This window comes from Lethenteron reissneri, chromosome 52 (genome assembly GCF_015708825.2).
Source record: "Lethenteron reissneri isolate LAM-NWPU_2019-01 chromosome 52, ASM1570882v1, whole genome shotgun sequence".
NCBI lineage: Eukaryota > Metazoa > Chordata > Hyperoartia > Petromyzontiformes > Petromyzontidae > Lethenteron > Lethenteron reissneri.
The window spans coordinates 8489568-8502547 of NC_083830.1; the positions used below are offsets into that span (position 1 = coordinate 8489568).

Genomic DNA, 12980 nt, shown 5'->3' on the forward strand with positions numbered 1-12980 from the left:
ACCCCCTAAAACGCCGGGGAGCCCCCACCGCTTCACGAGTGCCCTGGGGGGTGGGGGGGGTGGGGGGGGGTCCCCTCCCATCTGACGCTCGACCTGAAGCCGAGCCGAGGACTCCGCTCGCGGGCAGGTCGCTCGACACCAGCGCCCCCTCGCCGGCTGGCAGGCGGCGATGACGACGGGCACCCGACACTGCCTCTGTCATGAAATGTTGCAAATCGGTCTAAGAATAAATAAATAAATAATAAAATCTTATACGAGAATAGAGGTTTTCCCAATTTTTTTCTGGCAAGAAAACAGGTGTTGAGATGTCAAAACACCAAACTGAAACCCTTTAGAAGGAATCACGCTACTGGATTAACCACAACGCTTGTGGTTAGAATGCAAACAAATAACACACTCTGATAATCTATGCATTGTCTTTGAAACTGATTGGTCCACACCAGAGACAGCAGCGAGAACATCCTGCCACCACAACCCCCCCCCCCCCCCGACAACCACAACAACAACAACTCCAGTCACAACGACCCCAAGCACAACAATTCGGCCACAGCCACCACAACCCCCGCGACCACAACAACAGCTCCAGTCACAAGAGGTCGGCATCATCGGCGCACGAGGCACGCGGTGTCTGTCCCCAGCGCTGCAGCCGGGGAGCGGCACGTGGCAATCATTTGGAGCGCTCCATTTCTCTCTTCCTGCCTCTCCCCACAAAACCCCAGCGAGCCCATCCCAGTAACACCCATCCCATTCCCACTCATCCCATCCCCACCCATCCCATCCCATCCCCACCCATCCCCACCCATCCCATCCCAGTAACACCCATCCCATTCTCACTCATCCCATCCCCACCCATCCCATCCCATCCCCACCCATCCCCACCCATCCCATCCCCACCCAACCCCACCCATCCCCACCCAACCCCACCCATCCCATCCCCACCCAACCCCACCCATCCCCACCCAACCCCACCCATCCCCACCCATCCCATCCCCACCCATCCCCACCCATCCCATCCCCACCCAACCCCACCCATCCCCACCCAACCCCACCCATCCCATCCCCACCCAACCCCACCCATCCCCACCCAACCCCACCCATCCCCACCCATCCCATCCCATCCCCACCCATCCCCACCCATCCCATCCCCACCCAACCCCACCCATCCCCACCCATCCCCACCCATCCCCACCCATCCCATCCCCACCCAACCCCACCCATCCCCACCCATCCCATCCCCACCCAACCCCACCCATCCCCACCCATCCCCACCCATCCCATCCCCACCCAACCCCACCCATCCCCACCCATCCATCCCCACCCAACCCCACCCATCCCATCCCCACCCCACCCACTCCACCCATCCCCCACCCATCCCCCCATCCCCCCATCCCCACCCATCCCATCCCCACCCAACCCCACCCATCCCCACCCAACCCCACCCATCCCATCCCCACCCAACCCCACCCATCCCCACCCATCCCCACCCATCCCCACCCATCCCATCCCCACCCAACCCCACCCATCCCCACCCACCCCACCCATCCCATCCCCACCCATCCCACCCAACCCACCCATCCCCACCCATCCCCACCCATCCCATCCCCACCCAACCCCAACCCATCCCCACCCAACCCCACCCATCCCATCCCACCACCCCAACCCATGCCCCACCCATCCCCACCCATCCCATCCCCACCCAACCCCACCCATCCCCACCCATCCCCACCCATCCCATCCCCACCCAACCCCACCCATCCCCACCCATCCCATCCCCCCACCAAACCCCACCCATCCCCACCCATCCCCACCCATCTCCATCCCCACCCATCCCCCACCCAATCCCACCCATCCCCACCCACCCCATCCCCACCCAACCCCACCCATCCCCACCCATCCCATCCCCACCCATCCCCACCCATCCCATCCCCACCCAACCCCACCCATCCCATCCCATCCCCACCCATCCCCACCCATCCCATCCCCACCCAACCCCACCCATCCCCACCCATCCCATCCCCACCCAACCCCACCCATCCCCACCCATCCCATCCCCACCCAACCCCACCCATCCCCACCCAACCCCACCCATCCCATCCCCACCCAACCCCACCCATCCCTACCCATCCCCACCCATCCCATCCCCACCCAACCCGACCCATCCCCACCCATCCCCACCCATCCCCACCCATCCCATCCCTACCCATCCCCACCCATCCCATCCCACCCAACCCCACCCATCCCATCCCCACCCATCCCCACCCATCCCATCCCCACCCAACCCCACCCATCCCCACCCATCCCATCCCCACCCAACCCCACCCATCCCCACCCATCCCAACCCCACCCATCCCCACCCATCCCATCCCCACCCATCCCATCCCCACCCATCCCATCCCCACCCAACCCCACCCATCCCCACCCATCCCATCCCCACCCATCCCCACCCATCCCATCCCCACCCATCCCCACCCATCCCCACCCATCCCCACCCATCACCACCCCACCCATCCCCACCCATCCCATCCCCACCCATCCCCACCCATCCCCACCCATCACCACCCATTCCATCCCCACCCATCCCATCCCCACCCATCCCCACCCATCACCACCCATCCCCACCCATCCCATCCCCACCCATCCCCACCCATCCCATCCCCACCCATCCCCACCCATCCCCACCCATCCCATCCCCACCCATCCCCACCCATCCCATCCCCACCCATCCCATCCCCACCCATCCCATCCCCACCCAACCCCACCCATCCCCACCCATCCCCACCCATCACCACCCATCCCATCCCCACCCATCCCCACCCATCCCCACCCATCACCACCCATCCCCACCCATCACCACCCATCCCCACCCATCCCATCACATCCCCACCCATCACCACCCATCCCCACCCATCACCACCCATCCCATCACATCCCCACCCATCCCATCCCATCCCCACCCATCACCACCCATCCCCACCCATCCCCACCCATCCCCACCCATCCCATCACATCCCCACCCATCACCACCCATCCCCACCCATCCCCACCCATCCCATCCCATCCCCACCCATCACCACCCATCCCCACCCATCCCCACCCATCCCATCACATCCCCACCCATCACCACCCATCCCCACCCATCCCCACCCATCCCATCACATCCCCACCCATCACCACCCATCCCCACCCATCACCACCCATCCCATCACATCCCCACCCATCCCATCCCATCCCCACCCATCCCCACCCATCCCCACCCATCCCCACCCATCCCATCACATCCCCACCCATCACCACCCATCCCCACCCATCCCCACCCACCCATCCCATCACATCCCCACCCATCACCACCCATCCCATCCCATCCCCACCCATCCCATCACATCCCCACCCATCACCACCCATCCCCACCCATCACCACCCATCCCATCACATCCCCACCCATCCCCACCCATCCCATCCCATCCCCACCCATCCCATCACATCCCCACCCATCACCACCCATCCCCACCCATCACCACCCATCCCATCACATCCCCACCCATCCCCACCCATCCCATCCCATCCCCACCCATCCCATCACATCCCCACCCATCCCCACCCATCCCATCCCCTCCCATCCCATCCCCACCCATCCCCACCCATCCCATCACACCCCCACCCATCCCCACCCATCCCATCACATCCCCACCCATCCCATTCACCGCCTCTGCCCTCCTACCGGCGTCTGCCCGCCCGACTCGCTCAAAACCAAGCGACCCGCAACGTTCAGCACGGGGGGGGGGGGGGGGTCAGGGGCTCCTCTCCACTCCGCTCCCCACCACCAACAACCACCACCACCACAAACCACCACAACCACCACCAACAACCACCACCACCACCAACCACCACCACCAACCACCACCACCAACCACCACCACCAACCACCACCAACCAACACCACCAACCTCCTCTCCCACACCCCACGGCCTGATTAGGTTTGATGGTGGCCGTGGGTGGTTATAGGATTTTTAATTTTGGGGGGCGTGGGGGGCCCTCCCCCTTCGTACCCCGCCGCCCCCCTCCCCTCTTTTTAGATTGAATTGCTTCCTGTCGTATCAGCCGTTCTCGGTGTTATTGGTGAGCCCCCCTCCCTCCCTGGCCACCTACACCGCCACGTGTCCACACCCACAGTCAATGCGATTGTTGGTAAGGCAGCATCTGTGTGAAGTATGGGAATTGACGGCAGGAACTTCTTGACGGGTAACACACTTTTATTAAATCCTTTAGGTATCACAATACAACGTGTGGTCTTCCTTCTTCCTCCGACACACTCCACTAATCTCGTGTAAGCTCTAGGCCTCTGGCTACACACCACCTATGCCTCTGGCTACACAATACACTCGACTCGTGTAAGCCCTATGCCTCTGGCTACACAATACACTCGACTCGTGTAAGCCCTATGCCTCTGGCTACACAATACACTCGACTCGTGTAAGCCCTATGGCTACACCCACTACACTCGCCTCTGGGTTACACAGAGTCCCGGTCCCCTTAGGACAGCGGGGCTAGGTACCGCAGGGCTCTAGGTCTTCATCCCCGTCTTCATTCTTCGCTGGTTACACACTGCCCTTACGCCTGTGTGCATCCCCTTTTATAGCCCCTGCTCACGAGGGACGGAGCTGATGCGGCGTCGACGTGTGCGTCGTTCCTTAATGACCCAATCACGACGCACTCTCTCTACGATCCGCTCTCCCCAGCGCGTGTTAACATTACTCCACCAATCACACTGCGCTGCCACCTAATCACTCCCTCTCAGCGCGTCACCGCCCACAGCCAATCGGTACCCCGTAACCCACGACCCCGCGCTGACCCCTGATCCTCCACCGTCAGCGCGCGTCACCACCTACACAGCCAATCATCACACACTGTGCATACGATCCTTAATCCCAGCGCGTATCACCTCTACATCACCCCCTCCCACATAGCTTGCAGCCGGCCCGGCTGTTAACCTACAACACAACATAACGCAACGCAGTAATAAAGAACTCCACATCCCAGTGTGCCCCGTAACACAACAACAACAACATAACACAACCTTAAATACGAAGCAATATACAGCCCGACGAACAACACAATAAAAGCGAACACCATAAAACGAACGCGCCAAGTGTCACCGTGACCCACGCAGTGCCGAGGCGCTCCGGCTGCCTCGACTTCCGCACGTGGTAGATTACACAAAGTAGCGCGACCTAGCGCGAGTCCGTCTGGCCGGTCCGTCGTATGGAACGGGACGTTGGCGACCGTCCGGTGTCTCCGGCAGCTCTAGACGGCACGGATCGGGCCTGGAAGGACCGGCCCCGCCGTGGAGATCCGGCCGCCGGTGGTCGGCAGCAGTCAGTTCCGAGACACCTGGGAGCGGGTCAGGCGGAGACATGTGAGGAGCAGGCAAGGACAATTCCCCCTCAGGGTCGTCGGTCACGTCACATGCTCGGCCCTCACGACACAAGGGGAGGCCATACGGAGGCGAGAACGGTTTCAGTCGGGAGGGGTGGACGTACCAACGGCGTTTCCCCCATTTTATCTGAACGCACTGGGGGCGCGCAACCCGCACGACCTCCACGGGTCCCCGCCACGGCTTCAACAATTTAGGCGACGTGGCCAAAGGTGCCTGAGGGCAATGCAGCCAGGCCTTGTCACCTGGTTCCCAATTGTGCACGGATACCTTCCGTGCCCGCAACCGCTCGTTCGCAATTTGGCGAGCCCGCGAATTAAGCCGTGCGGCCTCCCTTGCCTCTGTCAGTTTATGAATATTAAATTTAATATGCTCTGCCAATTTAGAATTAGTTCGTGGTGCGGGCAGACCCAGCTGCGTTTCCATGGGCGGGTCGGCTTCCCGGCCGTACATTAGAAAAAACGGGGAAAACCCCGTAGCTGCATGGGGGGCCATTCTATACGCGGCAAGGACCCCAGGGACCTGCAGGTCCCAATCAACATGCGACTCACACACCTGCTGGCACAGCATAGAGGTCAATGTCCTGTTAAGCCTCTCCACCATCCCGTCTGTCTGCGGGTGGTACGGGGAGGTACGCACCTTTTTGGTACCCAACAGGTCGCACACCTCCTGCAGTAATTTACTCGAAAAATTTTTCCCTTGGTCAGTCAGCAAGCGTTCGGGAGCCCCCTTGTCCAGGACGTAGCCCTGGACAAAGGCGTCCGTCACAGCCGCCGCCGACTGGTTGGCGAGTGGCCACGCCATAGGCCACCGGGTAAAATATTCGACCCCCACCAACAGGTACTTATTACCCCTAGGCGTGACCGGAAAGGGCCCCAGAATATCGAGTGCAACGAGCTCGTTAATGCGCGAGACCTGAATAGATTGCAGCGGTGGATTAGCTGCCACGGGCGGTGGTTTCCGTCTGGCGCACTCAACACAACCCTTCAGAATATTCACCACGTCACCCCCCATTCCCGGCCAATAATAGTCACGCTGAAGCAGGGCAAGCGTTTTGTTAACTCCCAAATGCAAGAGGCGTTCGTGTGCGGCCAAGACAACCTTCCCCCTCACAGCAGAAGGCACCACAATCGAATGCCGCCGGGACAAACTGTCCCATCTCATCAACAGGCCCTGCTTAAGCTCGTAGGAGCCAGTTCGGTCGTGGCTACCTTCGGAACCCTCCGTCTTTCGGCGCAATGCCAGCAGGGAGCTGTCCGCCATTTGGAGACGGCCCCACTCAATCAACGACAGTGAGAGCAGCGAGTCCTGACCCCCTGGGGTAGCGGGACCATCCCCAATTGGTGTGCTCGCGGTCGCAACCAACGCCTCCCTACCTTCCGTAACCGGAGGTTTACAGCGCGCCGATCCCGATAAGCACGCACATTTGTGACAAGGCAACAACCGCGACAGGGCATCGGCATTCGTGTGTCGCAACCCTTTATGGTACGTAGTCGTGAACTGATAGTCCTGGAGGACTTCCAACCACCGCGACAATTGGCCCGAGGGCTGGGCAACCCGTAATGAATACTGGAGCGCCGCATGGTCCGTCCGGACCGTGAAATGACGACCATAGAGATATGGCCTGAATTGTTGTACAAAAAAAAACAATGGCAAGTAGTTCACGACGGGTGACGCAGTAGCGCTGCTCTGCCGGCGACAACACCCTGCTACCATAGGCGACCACCCGTTCGACCCCTCCAATGACTTGGGACAGCACCCCCCCAATGCCCGTGTTGCTAGCATCCGTGTCTAGCAAGAAGGGACTCTCAAAGTCCGGATAGCGCAAGGGTGGGGCCCTTACCAAGGCGTCCCGGAGGGAGCAGAATGCAGCCTCCTCCTCCGGTCCCCACCGGAACTTCACTCCTTTTGCCGTTAAAGCGTGCAAGGGCTTTGCAATGGTGGCGAAGTGCTCAACGAATCGGCGATAATACGAAGCAAAACCGATGAAACTGCGCACGTCTGACACTGACGTGGGCGTCGGCCACGAACTGACACAGTCCGTCTTCGCAGGATCGGTAGAAATCCCCGAAGAGTCGACAATGTGACCCAAGTACCTCACGGATTTACGAAAAAGATGGCATTTGGCCGGTTTAAAACTTTAATTTAGCCGATCGCATTCGCGAGAACACCCCTCTCAATCGCTGGAGGTGTTCTTCGAACGTTTTACCGAAAACAATGACATCGTCAAGGTAAATGAGGCACGTTTCCCACTGCAAGCCCGACAAAACCAATTCCATAAGACGCTGAAACGTCGCAGGAGAGGAGTGAAGTCCCATGGGTAACCGGTTAAACTGAAACAGGCCCCCTGGAGTCCGGAATGCAGTCTTAGGCTTAGACTCCTCGTCGAGTGGCAACTGCCAAAATCCGGACAATAAATCAAGAGTCGAAAAGTATCGCGCACCGGACAATGCGTCGAGAGACTCGTCCATCCTGGGGAGCGGATACGCGTCGGCCACCGAGATCTTATTCAGGCGGCGGAAATCGACGCAAAATCGCAGGGACCCGTCTTGCTTTTTAACGAGCACAATAGGTGCTCCCCAAGGACTGGAAGAAGGCGAAATAATGTCGGCTTCCAGCATATCGTTAACTGCCGACTGAACATGTTCCTTCTCAGCAGGATTCAGTCGGAAGGGATTTTGCCTGACCGGTGCCGCATCGCCCGTTTCAATGTGGTGGCGTAGCAGGTCCGTGCATCCGATATCATACTTATGTTTACTGAAGACATCCGAAAATTCAATCAGCAACCCGCGCAACGCGCCCAACTGTACCGCTGACAAATCGTCAGAGTCCGCGCACAGCATATCAATCCAATCTAGGTCCTCCTTTGATGGTACGCTATTCGTGGGGCTCGGATCAACCTGCGCAACCAGCCTCTCCTCCGCAGGGACCCGTGCCGCGTGAGCCAGCACGGTGCCCTGCTGAATGACGGCCGGCCGCGCCCCAGCGTTTAAAACCATGACAAACGGATCCCTGTCTGCCCCAACCAAAGTGTGAGCCACCGATAAATCGAGACCTCCAACAGCCCTATTAGAAGGACCCAAAAGCATGGCCTGTTCCGAGGCCTCCTTCCCCCATGGCTTCCGTAACCGGAGGGGAATCAACATTTGTGAACCCGGGGGCACGTGCACGGTCTGTGTTGCTAACGCCTGAATGGTAGCGCACGCCGTCCGAATTACATTAGGGCTCGTCAAAAATGAAATACGGCGACCCGATGGTAGTTCAATGCAACGCTGATCAATGAGAATTTTGATGGGCATTTTCGCCAAAAAATCAGTGCCCAATAGGCAAGGAACCGCCAGGGAAGATGAAACGAAAACGGGTCCCGACAATTTGATATCACCAATGCAAATGGACGCCCTAATCTGACCGATAATGCCCAACGATCCCCCGTTAGCGGCGTAAAATGGCACATCCACCGGAAGAAGCGGACGACATTGTACCGGGAGAATATTATAAATGAGATCCGAAATAATAGTCGCCGATGCCCCCGTGTCCACTAACACCCTGACCTCGACCCCATCAATCGATCCGGTAACGACGGATGAACCCGCTGAGGCAGCCACAATTCTGTGCCCCAATTCCGACCATTTAATGTCTCCCCGGTCCCGGCCGAACCCCCCTCTCCGAACCGAATCTCCGAACTCTACTCGGCTCTCCCTCGTCGCAACGCGACGACCCATACGTGTCGAGTATGCGGGCCAGGCATGTGAGGTGCCGCGACTTGCCGGGGTTTGCAGTGATGACTTGGGGCCTTGGTCGTCGTCCAGCCGAGGTCCCATGGCGCGCTGACGTGGGGCACGGCAACCGGAGGCCACGTGGCCACGAAGGCCGCAGTTATAGCAGGTGATGACAGTAGTCGGAGATCTCGGTTGCTCCAGCTTGCGGGCCGCTCGCAGAGGCGAACGACCCCCCGACCTCCAGTCCCCCGCTCGTCCCGCGATGAACGCGTCCTCTCGTGGGCTGACGACTCGGGGCACGGTGTCAACCGGACCCGGAGTTGAGGCCACAGCAGCGTTGCAGACGACCCCCTGCTTTCGTTGAAGGACCTCGTGCGCTTGCATGCTCGTGGCGACCCGTAATGAAGAAATATCGGTGTCGTCGGCCGTGTTGATGGGGACCCCCAGGTCCTGCGCCAACTTGAGCAGCTGCTCCAAAACCATCGCATCTTGGCCCTCCTCGTCCATACGAGGGAACGCGGCGTCAGCGAGAGCGAGCAACGCCGTGCGGTAGGCGAGCACGGTCTCCGTGTCCGCCTTCCGTCTTGCGTAGAAATGATGGCGGCACGCCGAGGGAGGACCGTAGACTTTTGCCATGAGAGCCAGCGCATCCTTGAGCGTGGAGCGGTCCGACCTGCGTGCGGACGTGAAGGCCGCGAGCGCGTTGTCGTCCAGCATGGCAGGCAGTGCCCGCAGTGCCGTAGCGTCGGACCAGGCGGACATCTCTTGATGCGCCAAAAATCTGCGCTGAAATAGGCTCCAATCCCCGCCTTCCGCCTTGAATGCTGACAACGTGGGAAGGCGCTGCTGAAAGATAAAGTCGTCCTCCTCCTCGTGCTTCCTCTCTGCACCCCCGTCGGTGTGTAAGATGGCGGCCCCAGTCGCGGGTGTGTGATGGCGGTCCGCCGCGCGCGTTGGTGACGTCAGCGGCCGCGCATGGAGAACCCCTGCCACGTGGTGATGGCCGTTCCCGCCAAAAGTTGGAGCGGATGAAATGGCGGGAATCGCCAAATCGTTTTGGCGGGAATCTGCAGGGCGACCATGTAGCACGTCGGCCGCCGTCCCCGCTCCTCCCGACGAGCTGATCTCCGCCAAGATGGACGCGGCGGCGAGCAGCAGGTCCGCCAGACGGGAGTGTGCCTCGCGAAGCACGGTGTCAGTCCCCCGTCGCTCGTCCGGCGCCGTCGGTGGTCGCCTGCCCCGTGGGCAGCTCCTCTTCCTCACCCCCTGATGCCCGCTGGCCCGCGTCGTCGAGGTTGTCCTCGTGGTCAATCCCGTGGGTCCGACGGTTCCTCCTTGTATCCATGCTTGGAGGACCGTTTCACTTCTGACGCCAGTTGAAGTATGGGAATTGACGGCAGGAACTTCTTGACGGGTAACACACTTTTATTAAATCCTTTAGGTATCACAATACAACGTGTGGTCTTCCTTCTTCCTCCGACACACTCCACTAATCTCGTGTAAGCTCTAGGCCTCTGGCTACACACCATATACTCGACTCGTGTAAGCCCTATGCCTCTGGCTACACAATACACTCGACTCGTGTAAGCCCTATGCCTCTGGCTACACAATACACTCGACTCGTGTAAGCCCTATGCCTCTGGCTACACAATACACTCGACTCGTGTAAGCCCTATGGCTACACCCACTACACTCGCCTCTGGGTTACACAGAGTCCCGGTCCCCTTAGGACAGCGGGGCTAGGTACCGCAGGCCTCTAGGTCTTCATCCCCGTCTTCATTCTTCGCTGGTTACACACTGCCCTTACGCCTGTGTGCATCCCCTTTTATAGCCCCTGCTCACGAGGGACGGAGCTGATGCGGCGTCGACGTGTGCGTCGTTCCTTAATGACCCAATCACGACGCACTCTCTCTACGATCCGCTCTCCCCAGCGCGTGTTAACATTACTCCACCAATCACACTGCGCTGCCACCTAATCACTCCCTCTCAGCGCGTCACCGCCCACAGCCAATCGGTACCCCGTAACCCACGACCCCGCGCTGACCCCTGATCCTCCACCGTCAGCGCGCGTCACCACCTACACAGCCAATCATCACACACTGTGCATACGATCCTTAATCCCAGCGCGTATCACCTCTACATGTGTAATGTTGTGTGTCGGTGTGTTTAGTATTAGTACGGCCTCTGTATAATGGTGGGTGTCCTGCTGTGTGAGTACCTGCTGTGTGAGTACCTGCTGTGTGAGTACCTGCTGTGTGAGTACCTGCTGTGTGAGTACCTGCTGTGTGAGTACCTGTTGTGTGAGTACCTGCTGTGTGAGTACATGCTGTGTGGGTACCTGCTGTGTGAGTACCTGCTGTGTGGGTACCTGTTGTGTGAGTACCTGCTGTGTGAGTACCTGCTGTGTGAGTACCTGCTGTGTGAGTACCTCCTGTGTGAGTACCTGCTGTGTAAGTACCTGCTGTGTGAGTACCTGCTGTGTGAGTACCTGCTGTGTGAGTACCTGCTGTGTGGATACCTGCTGTGTGAGTACCTGTTGTGTGAGTACCTGCTGTGTGGGTACCTGCTGTGTGAGTACCTGTTGTGTGAGTACCTGCTGTGTGAGTACCTGCTGTGTGAGTACCTACTGTGTGGGTACCTGCTGTGTAAGTACCTGCTGTGTGAGTACCTGCTGTGTGAGTACCTGCTGTGTGAGTACCTGCTGTGTGGGTACCTACTGTGTGGGTACCTGCTGTGTAAGTACCTGCTGTGTAAGTACCTGCTGTGTGAGTACCTGCTGTGTGAGTACCTGCTGTGTGAGTACCTACTGTGTGGGTACCTGCTGTGTAAGTACCTGCTGTGTGAGTACCTGCTGTGTGAGTACCTGCTGTGTGGGTACCTGCTGTGTGAGTACCTGCTGTGTGGGTACCTGCTGTGTGAGTACCTGCTGTGTGAGTACCTGCTGTGTGGGTACCTGCTGTGTAAGTACCTACTGTGTGAGTACCTGCTGTGTGAGTACCTGCTGTGTGAGTACCTACTGTGTGAGTACCTGCTGTGTGGGTACCTGCTGTGTGAGTACCTACTGTGTGGGTACCTGCTGTGTGAGTACCTGCTGTGTAAGTACCTACTGTGTGAGTACCTGCTGTGTGAGTACCTGCTGTGTAAGTACCTACTGTGTGAGTACCTGCTGTGTGGGTACCTGCTGTGTGAGTACCTACTGTGTGGGTACCTGCTGTGTGGGTACCTGCTGTGTGAGTACCTGCTGTGTAAGTACCCTGCCTGCTGTTGATCAGAAGTGACCCCCCCACCACCACCCCAAAGCCCCCCCCCCCTCGCCCCCCCCCCTCGTCCCCCCCCAGCCCCTCCCCCTCCTCGAGGCCCAGCGGGAGTCGGGGCCCTGACCTCCATCTGCCGCCCCGAGCGTCTGGGAGGCGATGCGTTGTGGGGGGTCACGGGGGGAACGGAAGCGCTTGACCACACTCCGGAGCGAAGTAACAAAGGAGAGGGAGGGAGAGAGTGGGGAGAGTGGGGAGAGAGTGGGGAGAGAGAGTGGGGGTGAGAGTGGGGGAAAGAAAGAGAGTGGGGGAGAGAGTGGGGAGAGAGAGTGGGGAGAGTGGGGGAGAGAGTGGGGAGAGTGGGGGAGAGTGGGGGAGAGTGGGAGAGAGAGTGGGGAGAGTGGGGGAGAGAGAGTGGGGGAGAGAGTGGGAGAGAGAGTGGGGGATAGATAGAGGGAGAGAGTGGGGAGAGTGGGGAGAGTGGGGAGAGAGTGGGGAGGAGAGTGGGGAGAGAGAGTGGGGGAGAGATAGAGGGAGAGAGTGGGAGAGTGGGGAGAGAGTGGGTAGGTGGGAGAG

The 12980-nt window shown here is 59.5% G+C and overlaps 1 protein-coding gene across 1 annotated transcript in view; it reads right to left on the reverse strand.

Annotated features, from left to right (window-relative positions):
• Positions 1 to 12980, reverse strand: part of LOC133355882 (acyl-coenzyme A thioesterase 8-like) — a 49918-nt gene that overhangs the window by 32869 nt on the left and 4069 nt on the right. The window lies entirely within an intron of this gene.